Source organism: Cornus florida, unplaced genomic scaffold (assembly GCF_030987335.1).
Source record: "Cornus florida cultivar Cherokee Brave unplaced genomic scaffold, ASM3098733v1 CherokeeBrave_3.0.0_Hap2_Chr09, whole genome shotgun sequence".
NCBI lineage: Eukaryota > Viridiplantae > Streptophyta > Magnoliopsida > Cornales > Cornaceae > Cornus > Cornus florida.
In genome coordinates this window covers 84,453,286-84,465,204 of record NW_026775579.1, presented here as the reverse complement: position 1 = coordinate 84,465,204, position 11,919 = coordinate 84,453,286, and the positions used below count along the sequence as shown (strand labels likewise).

The 11,919-nt window shown below is 32.2% G+C and overlaps 1 long non-coding RNA gene across 1 annotated transcript; it reads right to left on the bottom strand.

The window, feature by feature from the left end:
* Positions 1–10,531: 10,531 nt before the first annotated feature.
* Positions 10,532–11,087, bottom strand: LOC132273407 (uncharacterized). The gene is made up of 2 exons (XR_009470104.1): positions 10,933–11,087; positions 10,532–10,745 (listed from the first exon to the last, which is right to left on the bottom strand). It is a non-coding gene; the product is annotated as an uncharacterized LOC132273407 (long non-coding RNA).
* Between the last annotated feature and the right edge of the window lie 832 nt (positions 11,088–11,919).

Genomic DNA, 11,919 nt, shown 5'->3' with positions numbered 1-11,919 from the left:
CTATATACTGACCAAATATGCAGGTTTCAAATTGTCTCTCTCTCACACACACACACAGTGCTTCTGGTATTATAGTTTGAGAGCTCATGTTTCTTTCCATTGCAAAGCCTGATACACTGTTGATCTTTTGCTTGCTTTTGGCATGTTCATTAGTACTTCACCTGCCCCAATTGCTCTTCTTCCTTGTCACATTATTCTCTCTTAGGCTTTTAGCTCTCAGGAACCTTTGATCCTCATACCAGATAGACAGACTCTGTTGAGCATTGACCCTTCTATCCCCATTTTTCTGGCCACTTCCTTGTTTGAAACGTGTCGTTTTCAGTTTAATCATGAACTTGATTGAGTTGGTGACAGCTCCATGCAGATTCTGTAAACTAGCAGGCCTAAGGTAGAACAATTGAACTATATTAGACTTACAGTATGAATTATTTGTGCAATATTACAACCCTACTAGTGTTCTCTCTGTCTCTTTCTCAAATCTGATAGAAGTGCCAAATATCTCATATCTACCTTTCAAGTAAAATATGAGGGTTCAAGTCAGTGTAAGAGCAAGTTGGTGCGAGTTTGGGGGATGTTTGGCCAAGGGTAGTATGAGATTCAACCTCCCATGTTGCTTTTCAATTTTTGCACAATACTTGATCTATTTGATCTTCCAATTTCTGAACAATCCTTGGTCTATTAGCTAGTACATGTGTTAATGTTATGTGGTATATAACATAAGATTATATAAAATTATTGGAGATTTTTTTTGGTTTTTTCCTTCTTGGTTGTTTCCACAATACAATAGGAATGGTATAAGAGTTGTTGCATCTATCCCCATTTACGTATTTCTCACTCGATTATCTATACTATAAGGTTTTCAATTATACAGTATTGATTCATAAACAATTTTGATAATAATAACGAGTTATTGTGAATCTATTATTTGTAGTATGACTCTCAAATTAAGATTATGTTAGCGGTTGTTTGATAAAAATAAGTAATGAAAATTGTATGAGTAGAATTTTATGTGCTGAGATTTTTAAGTGGTAAATAAAAAATAAATGTGATAAGTGATGATTAAATTTCTTAAAATTTACTTCATTTTAAGTGGCACTTATCACTTACCGTTTTTAATGATATTCAAATTGCATTATGAAAATGCATTTAATTGAATAAATCAGAATTAAGCGTTGAATTGAATTATCAAACTACAACTTAAACTTATCATTTTAAGTTGAATTATTGATCCAAGTATCATCAGACTTTGTATAAGGTCTAGAATTTTAAATTAATCCTTTATTTACTAGTATGTGCTTATTAAGGTTTATTTGAACTTTAATCTGCATATCAACAATAGCACTTAGTAGTTGGTACGTGCCCATACATGATTCATACATACATATATAACAGAATAAGTGAATCAACAATAAAAGTTTCCAAAAGGACATGTGAGTGGCGTTGAAAAGGAATACACTGGATATATATATATTATATAAAAGTTGTCGAAACGAAGCTTTAGCGTTGGTATGTATGTAATCCCATGCACGTGCCACTACTTAAATGTGGACCCCACCCCATATGAGTCACATGAATATTTGTTAAACAGGTATTCATACATGGAATATTTTTTTTTTTTTTGTTCCCTCGGTCGGTGACCAAGCAAGTTTTGCACCATGTCTGTTATCTATATAAAGGCAATCCGTAAGGATATGTGTACGGATATGTGGTCAATAACCATTAAATTATAGAATGAAAATTATTATTTTTTTATTATTATTTTTTTTGAATATTTAAGTAACTAAATATATATATATATATATAAATGAATAATTACATGGCGGCATTTCGGCCAAACTGTCCATTGGACTGTGAAACAAAGCCCAAAAATAGGCCGACAAGAGAGAAGCCCAAAAGAAGTTGCAATACGTTAATTGTAAAATATAAATTTGTAATTTGACTAATTTTGTTGTCAAAACAACTCCGATCAAATTACAATTTTTCAGTTCAAATTGTTAAAATTCTAGAGCGAGAGCAAAATTAAAGAAGTGACCATATTTATGCTTGGATGCACTCCGTAATGATAACAACAATACTTTTTCATTCAATTCAATGATGTTCATGACAAGAAATACTTATAAGCATATGTTTTTATACATTCATGTTCATAAAAAAAAAAAATTAATATAATATAAGTAAGAATGTGTATTTACTCTACCCATCAAAAATAATAATAATATTGTTATTATTTACACTCATCAATTATGATGACAAAAAAAAATAAGTGCACAGGTGGGTTACCCACAAAGTTCGAGTATTATTATATCATCAACTAGAACTTTACATGAAGATCCGTGGGCCATGTACAATCAAACATCAATTAAAAACAAAATTGGCCAATGAGGTGACCTTTTGGATTTTACAATAAATTAGTCCTCTTTCTCTCACACACACAATTCTCAGCTCTCCACCATCTGAGCCGCCGCAGTCGAGCCTGTCGCCCACCGCTGCGCCAGTCACGCCGTAACGAACCGCCATCAGTTCCGTCTCCGTTACCTTGCCCGCTGCCTATTCCACCAACTACATGACCCAGTTCTGTCCAGCGAGCCCCAAGTCTGGCAAAGCCTAGTTCAGACCGATGAACATGAAGCACGAACAGTTCTCGCGACCCATAAGCTTACCCATCATCTCCGGCAAATATGAGAGGGAAGAGATTGAAGAACCAACACAATCATGCTTCGATCCATGTTCAGATCATCATCGTGTGTTGACGGGTGCTTCACTGGAGTTCGGTCTCCGTTGTAGAGCTCGCCGTTGCTTGGACCTTGTCGTTCAGTTCACTAAAGCCTCTCGAAACGTCCCCACCATCATTAACCTCATCGATGCCTCTCACCCCACCAAGAAATCTCCAATTTGCATCTACTTCCTCCACTTCGATCTCGTCGAACTCATCGATCGCGCCTCTGCCATGCTCATCGTCCACAGCACTTGTAAATCTGGCCACCTGCCCAGTTGCCTAAGCCCAGTCCAACCACATCATCAACGCCTTCGATGACTTCGAGCATCACGTCGGATGCGTCTCCATTCAGCCCCTCACAGTGGGATTTTGCCACGATCGATTCGCGATTCGATCTCATCTTCGTACACCATCGGTAGTTTTAGATTGGTGGTGGTGGAGGGAAAATGGGTGGTGGTGGTGTAGGGGAAGTTGGGTGGTGGTGGTGGTGGCAGAGTGAATGTCGTCTATATATATATGTGTGTGTGTGTGTGTGGAGAGAGGGGAAGATGGGTGGTGGTGGCGGCGCAATGAACGTCGTGTGTGTGTGTGTGTATATAGAGAGAGAGAGAGAGGGAGAGAGAGCGGGGAAGAGGGTGGTTGTGGGGCGCTGCAGCGGGGCAGTGAACGCCGAGAGAGTGGGGGAAGAACTAAGAAGGTGGCTTTTTTTTTTTTTTTTTTTTTATTATTATTTTATTTTTAACTTTTTGTTTATGCATAAATTGTTTATGAGGGTAGATTGGTCCAATTTATTAAATGGTAAAATAAAAAAGTTTTCTGAATGGTTAAAGAGTAATTTGGTCAATTTTTCATTTTTGAACTTTCAAGGGGTGTTTTTATTCAAAAAAGAGATAAGTTTCCTCTGGGTAGTCTTTTACCAAACCTCATAAGATGTGATTATACTTTACCCAAAAAAAAATTGATTTTAGAATTTGCAATTGAATGGAAATAAGTGGAATAGTACTAATTCCCAAGAAGGTTATAAAAAAACCTATTCAATTGCTTGGATATATATAAAAAGGATGTTGTTCAAATTAATTGAACACATCAATTTATTAAACATATGATAAATATATATATATGTATATATATATATGTATTGAACATTATAATGCAATTATGTAGGTAACCTAGCTACACAAAATCAGAATGAGAAGCCTGATAAAATCAACCGCATAAATCGAGTTAAATTGGAATAATAAATGGTCAACATTCAAAGGGTGTAATGTTAAAAATATCTTAATACGGTAATGGGCTAACAGTATTTAAATGACAACATGCAATTAGAAAGATATATTATTTATTTCATGAAAGGTCTATACGTATCCTGTAAATAACTCAATGCTCTTTGTGCAGTCTAAGATTTCTAGTATAGCCTCATCATTTGCGTTGAGGTCTCTCAAGCTAGCTTTTCTAAATTCAGATTATTGTAAAATTAGGTCAAATTTTAGTAGGATATATTCATGAAATTCTTAATTCAAAATTTTCTTTTATTCTTTATTTTTCGCATTGATTTAGCAGACACCAATCACCAAATCAATCGCCGAGGTGATTATCAGACGGTGTGCAGCAAATTAGAGATTAACCAACCAAAAACCGACACCACGCCACCTTCTCTCTTTCTCCCATAGGAAACCTCCTGGAAACCGTTCTATATATATAGAGTATAAAGTTTATAATAACTACAATTTAATTTAAATATTTTTTAGTTGATTTAAAATAATGCATGCAAAGTAAACGTTTGTGTCTTTGAGTGGTTTTCACACAAAAAGAAACTTTTAAAAATATAGTTATTATATAAGAATAAGATGCGAAACGTTTGTACTCTGTTCTATCATATATGGAAATTTTTAAAAATATAATTATTATATATGAATAAGATGGAAGGAAATATCTGAAAACTAATTCGGTGCTTTTTAGAATTCCAAACCGAATAGGAGTTAACAATTATTCTAATTGTTAGTAAAAAATTATTTAATGAAAAATATTTTGTATTTTTTTAAAATCTAAAAATGTTAAGAAAGTCTTTACACACACACATATATATATATATACAAGTTTAGAATATAGTGTATATATTTTTATCGATTATACAAAACTTTTCCCTTCAATCATTCTTCGGACACAAGTATTGTCCAAAAAAAAATATCTTTCCAAAAAAAGTGTTGTCCTTTTCTTTTATGACAAGTAATAAAGTTTCTTATAAAAAACTTTCTTCTACCATACTAGTATATTTCTAAGTGCCGCAGAGGTGCTTGTTTCTTATACCTCGAAACAAGAATTAGTGCATCTGAAATCATGTTTGTCGAAATTCTCTCTAGTTGTAAGTAATGTGTTAATTGTTAAGTGAATTTTTGTCAAATTTTATCATTTGATATATATATATATATATTATATATATGCTTTATAGTTTGTTTTTGTTAGCACCACACCGAGTTCTCCATTAATTTGTGTTGTGACGGTGGTTTTTCCAGTACAAAGTCGGAAGAGATAGAGTGTTTATAAATTTTCAATATTAAATTAATAATTGTGAATTAGTGGTTATGTTGTGATTTACTTAGGAAAAATATATGTATGCTCTCTCATTCACCTAATTTCTTTTGTAGTTGTGGAGGAAATTTATAATGATTGGAATAGCAGCCAAATCAGTGCTCGTCACTGGAAGAGTGAAAACGATATGTGCTCGTGCACTAAACCTAAAGTTGCCATGCTCTATGAAAAGGTATATTTACTTTATCAAAATTTGTAATCTATATACATGTCATAAACTTAATTCCAACATTATTTGCCAATTCTTTATATATATATAGTAAATAGTCTAATAATATAAAGTGATTAAGGCTATGGTCTGATTTCGTAAGTAAGGCAAATTAGGTGATGAAATCAAGCCGCTCGAAATAACTAGAGAATTTCGGGTGGTAATTTCCCCACCAACCTCGTAAACCTTATTTCTTTCCCACCCTACTAATCATATAAGTTTCAGGAGTTTGATTTTTCATTTTTTTTTTTTTTTTTGTTATTTCTTTTCCTTTTAAGATGTTCAGAGAGTCCGGCCTTGTATTTAGAAACCATTAGAGTGACAAAAATAAACTATTTTTAATGGATTATTTATATCAAATTCAACTAAGTGCTCTCTACTTCTTTATTTATTGCATAATTGACCAACTCAATACAAGAATCATTTTCCAAATTTAAATAAACCATCTATTGTGTTTTTCTCAATTTTTGTATATGTAGTTCAAAATTATCATTCCACCCCAATAATAAAAAAATAAATAAATTGGTGTTTGAGTATATAAATCATACCCGTCTTACTATCATTATATAAATTCGAAGTCCCTGAATTTATTGAACTATCAGTGAATTTATTGAACTACGACATTATTTGCCAATTCTTTTTTAAATCAATAAAGTACAATATTTGTCTTTATTTTCAATTTTATCCTCTTATATTGATCTTTTAGTGTAGTTTATTTGGTGGTAAATAATACTACGTATGAATCTTTGTAAATATTAATTAAAAATGAAAGCGAGATTATAAAAGTATGTGTACAACAATATCGCGGTTTATAACTATTGCTTGGTTTTCTTTGTTATGATGCAGTGTCTAAGCTATTCTGGGAGCAATGCTACAAAATATTGTGGATCATTACGCAAATTATTGTACTTATACACTAATGGTAAGGAATAATCTGTTCCAATTATTACCCCCCATCCCTCTCTCTTTGTTGTCTCTTCTATTTTCATTCTCAATGCATGGTTTTTATAGAACTTAATTCTTATTTTTGTGGTTATATATATGTTGTATCTCTTGTTTTTGTTTACTTCTTTTTCTTGTTCTTGCAGTTCATCTAATGGATTGTTAGTTCTACTGAATGCTTGTATTTTCTTTTTGATTTTTTAATGTTTCCTCTTAATTTGTTCATGCCAAGTAGATTCAAATTGTCTGGCGTTTTCCCGTGTATCTGTCAAGTTGAACAAATGCATTTTATGCGATAAAAAAAAAAGTAGTGCTACACATCTCGAATTTTAATTCGAGATTTGATCTTGAAATTGATGTGGCGATGTTTATATCCTTTATTTTATTACAAATTGTTAATTGAAGAAAAAAGAAAGAACAGAAAAATTACATTATGTTTCTCTCTCTATCTCTATTTTGTTTTTCTACTAATGTGTGTGTGTATATATATAACTTCACTATGTGAAGGTTTCTAGACTGTTCCTTTGATGGGTATTATGAACTTCATGGGGACTGAGTTACATCTATATTATATTGATGCAAGTTTTTTTCTTCTCATATATTATGACAAAAAGTAAGTGCTGATATGCGATTTCATATGTGATTTAGTGGGGATTTGTGATCAAATGTGGCCTCCGAATTGTTTAATGTTGACTTAGAATCCTAATATATATACTTCTGGTAAAGGAAGTGTGGACATAGTTGAGCAATGAAAAAAAAGATATAAATTGTTGCATTGTGACTTTTTCTATGGTATGTTTATATGATTCTTTTTGCAAAATGCTTTCTTATGACGCCCACGCATATATCCTTCTAATACTCTCATTTGCAGGTTATAAAGACCTACTTAAAAAGGGTGATATGATTCCGGAGGGGCAGTGTGAACATTTGAAAGATTCTATGGTCACAAATGACAAACCACCATGTGAGAATCTTACCAAGCTTTACAAAGAGGTATATTTGATTTTTATTTACAAACAACTAAACTTTCTATAAGAGTTCTTTGTTTATTTCATTGTTATGCCTTAAATTTGTTAATCATAATTCAATTTTCCGTTTAAATGGAAATTTTGTGTCTTTAATATATATATTTTTTGATAAGTGAACGAAATTATAAAAAAAATATTATTATTATTTTATCGCTTATGTCTTGAAGGATAAGGATGTGTTATTCTTTGTTCAATTTTGTGGACACAAGTGAATGAATGTGCTTATTCCCATTATATCCTCGTATAAGTATCTTCATCTATGAACTGTTATACATAAATTGAGATGCCATAGCACTTCCACTTTGATGATGTCTCACTCCTTGGACATTGACACTTCAATGTTGTTACGGTCACGTAACAACATTGTATTTGTGAATAAATTTTAGTTAGATTTATATCGACTTTGTTCTGTTTTCAAAGCCATTGTAGTGACCTGATTCTTCCTTTTTTTTTTTTCTTTTTTGCCTTATTGTTCTTCTTAATCTTTACTTCCTGTGCAATAATGATTTACAATTATTGTTTGGCTTAAAACAGTGTAAAAATGAGATTTGGAAAGATCATGCAGCTTGTAAGTACTTTAAAGAAGACTTGGCCCGATATTGTCGTGGTAAGGCAAATGTTTTTTTTTTTTTTTCACATGTAGTGAGTAATTTTTGATTAATATAATTTTTGGCAGATGTTATCTCCGTTAAGAGAATACATATGTGTGTGTGTGTGTGAGAGAGAGAGAGAGAGATGTTTTACAACTTTGCTCATCAAAATCTAGATATTAACTGAATAAACTAGTTATTGTGAAAAGACATGTTAACCCTTCACTCCAACCATGGATACACTCGGCTTCTCTCATCTGCAGTAGTGTGGGAGAGACACTTTTGCCCTTTTCCCCAGACCCTACCATCATCAAGTGTCTCTCTGCACCTATCTAGTCTCAAAAGAAATTGACCCAAGTTGGATTTATCACCTCCAATTTGGCCTCTCCCAATTTAAGAGAACGTAAGCATGATTAGTCCAGTGTTTTCGCGGATTAACTTTTAGCAATATATAGTTCTGGCATATCGGCCCTTGATCTTAGCACTATAGTTATTCCATCTCATTGTCCATTCCCTTATTCCAACCAATTTTTTGACCTTTTGCAATGCAATCAATTTATTGTCTAGTCCTTCTTTATCCACGTTTCATAGAGAAAACCAATGGCACATGGTACTTGCAAAATAACTTTCAATAAAGGTTTTCCTCTAATAATGAGTCGAGAATTCCTATTTTTGAAAAATATGGCAAAAAATACTTAATTGATTGGCTCAAATGAACTATGATAGATAACCCAATCGTTATTTTGTCCATTTGAGAATTGAACTTGCCCATGAACCTTATAGATATATGCAAATATGTGACCAAGGGTACAGTTGACATTATGAAAGTTCATCATGCTAACAAAACTTGTAGTTGAGAGAATTTGTGACAATTATGTTTGATAAGACCAAATGAGTTTCTTGTAATTATAACAAATTTTAAAAAATGTTACTAAAAATGAATTAAGAAATTGTTAACTAGTAAATTTGTTTTTTTTTCCTCCTAAAATTTTTTCTCATACTATTTTTCTCATAATATTCTTTGCAGATGGAAAACCCATTCCACCATCAGGTAATTATAAAATCATGTTCCTGTTAATTTTTAAAATGGTGTTTTAGATGATATAGGTTTCTTTTTATGAAATTTTTATGGGCAATAATAGTTTTCTTTGTTGTGGATGCAGTGTGGAAACGAATCTTCAATCCTCCTGATATATACTAGTTGCTAGTTGGCTTCACATATCTTGGCACTTGGCACTACTGCAAATATTTAACTTTCAATTATTACTTTGATTAGCTTTTGCTACTAGGTTGAATGTTTAGGATGTTATTTAATCTTTTTTTTCTATAAACTACTGCCAAAGCATCACTTTCACCAACCGGAAATAGTTTATTATTGCCTTCGCTAAAATTGTCCAATCATAATTTTATATGTTTCTCTAATTAATGCGTGTTGTTGGGGTCTAGGAACATACATTTTCAAAGCCACTTCAATCCACCAATAAAACAAAAAAAAGAAAAAAAAAAAAAAAGAAGAAGCCAGAACTAAAATTGTAAAGCTATGAACTTGTTTGATTTGTAATTATAAAAATAATTTTTTATTCTTTAAAAACTTAAAACAAAAACTGCACACTGAGAATTGTTTTAACATACCCAATCCTATCCAGAGGAGACCACAAAAAAAAGGGTTCCACTAAAGTAGGACCATGCTTGCCTATGCCTCGTCAAGAGGAATGTAGCTTAGGCATGCAAAAAACACGAGTAAAAAGGAAAGAGTTGAGGTTAGAATTTGCCTATAAGACTTTGGTTCAAAATCTTAACGCCGTTATCCTAAGGTTTCCGGCAATCCTCACTGAAATCCTCCTCTGTTCTCCCTCTGCCTCCACCGTCATGAGTAGGGTTCTAAATCCCTTGGCAGAACCTTATACCTATATTTATAGGCCAAACTAATCCTACGTTCAATCAAACCCTAAATTGACTTACTCGGCCCATAGAGCAAAACCTAATTTATAACCATGCGTGTTACCAATTAATCCCATCACATTAATACTTAAAATATTTAAATTTAAATTCAATTAAAACAACACATCAAGTAATGAAATTTAAATACACGATTAACCAAATAAAGAACTAATTAAATAAAAACAATTACATAATTATTAAACACAATGAAACAGTTTAAATCCAAGAATTTAATTAATACAATTAATTCAAAATTCACAATTTCAATTAAATCAATGAAATAATTAAAATCTAATTAATTAAAATAACAAGCAATTAAACCATTAAACAAATAAATATGCACTTAAACAATTAAAAATGCCACACAAACAATAAATTAAATAGCAGGACTATCATTTTGAAATTAGAGGTATTACAGAACTAGATAAAGTGGTCGGCTTTATGAAGAATGGGTTAATCGAAGGGAGCTCCCCAGAGAGCTAGTTTTGTAAATGTGAGTTATGTCATGACCCGAAAATTTCAATAAAATCCTCAATTCATTCAACTCAAATACATCAAAATACACCCAGGATCATAAAAAAATACCCTCTTTTATATAAAGTCAATTTCCTCAAATATAAAATAAAAAATAAAAAATAAAAATCTCTAATAAAATAAATTAAATTCGGCAACGCCAACTCTTCAACCTAAGCCCAAATCTAGCAATTCCTGTTCATCTTCGGTACCTGAAACTGGAGGGTGATGAGACAAAAAGTCCCAGTAAGAAAAACCATAACAAGAATTTTATGAAGGTTTAACAAAACAGCTTCACAAAACATACATATTCATATGATCAGTATATAAACAAAATAAATATGCATTTAATAAAAACATTTAATCAAAACCACCCCATGCCATTCAAGGTACAGAGAATCCTACACTGAAAAAGATTAATTTCTCACTAGATCATCAAAGATCCAAGCTCCAAGACCTCCTCTGCAGACTCTCGGACCTCTCTGTCTTTCCTCAATCTCGGCCCTCTGTGAACTCTCAGACCTCACTATCCATCTCTGCTCTCGCTCTTTAATTTTTCTCTATTCTGTTTGCTTACTAAATTCACAAGACAATGCACCATATATAAAGGCAAATCCACCTACCTAGCATAGAAACCAGATACCCACGTGAAGCCCATTGCTTACATTATCTTTTCAATTCTTTTCAACTCATTTACACTCCATCAGACAATCACGTGAAGGAACCAAATTCAAAAAGACTTTTTGCACAAAAATCCAAGTGGGTCCCGCACAAACCTTTCCAATCTTTTCTTTATTTTCTCGGTTGCAACACCCTTTCTCTCTCTTTTACCACTTTCGCCGACCTGCCATCTTTCCTTCTCCATCATCTTATTACATAAAATATATATATATATATATATATATATATATATAATATACATTCTCTATGCACGAAACCAAAAGTCCTTTATTATCATTCCTTGTGGGCCCTGCGTACACATTTCCATTTCATTTTTCCTTCAACTTCGGTAGGCAGCAAACTTCCCCATCAAATTATATATATATATATACACACACACACACATATAAAACTAATCAAACCCATTACTCACTAATCAAGTGGGACCTGCGCCAACTATTACAACTTCATAATTTTTTCTTTATCTATTCCACAAACTGATTCACCACATATATATATATATATATATATTCAAATGCACAAACCAAATACAAATCCCATTTCTCTTACTCTCTTCGGCACCACCTGCCCATCTGAAGCAAATATATATATATAAATCATATATAATCAAATCAACTCATTAAATCTCAAATCTCAATTGGATAAATTTCCAATTTAAATAAATACACAATCTTGATAACATAAAAATCATGAAGTAAATATAAAATAAAA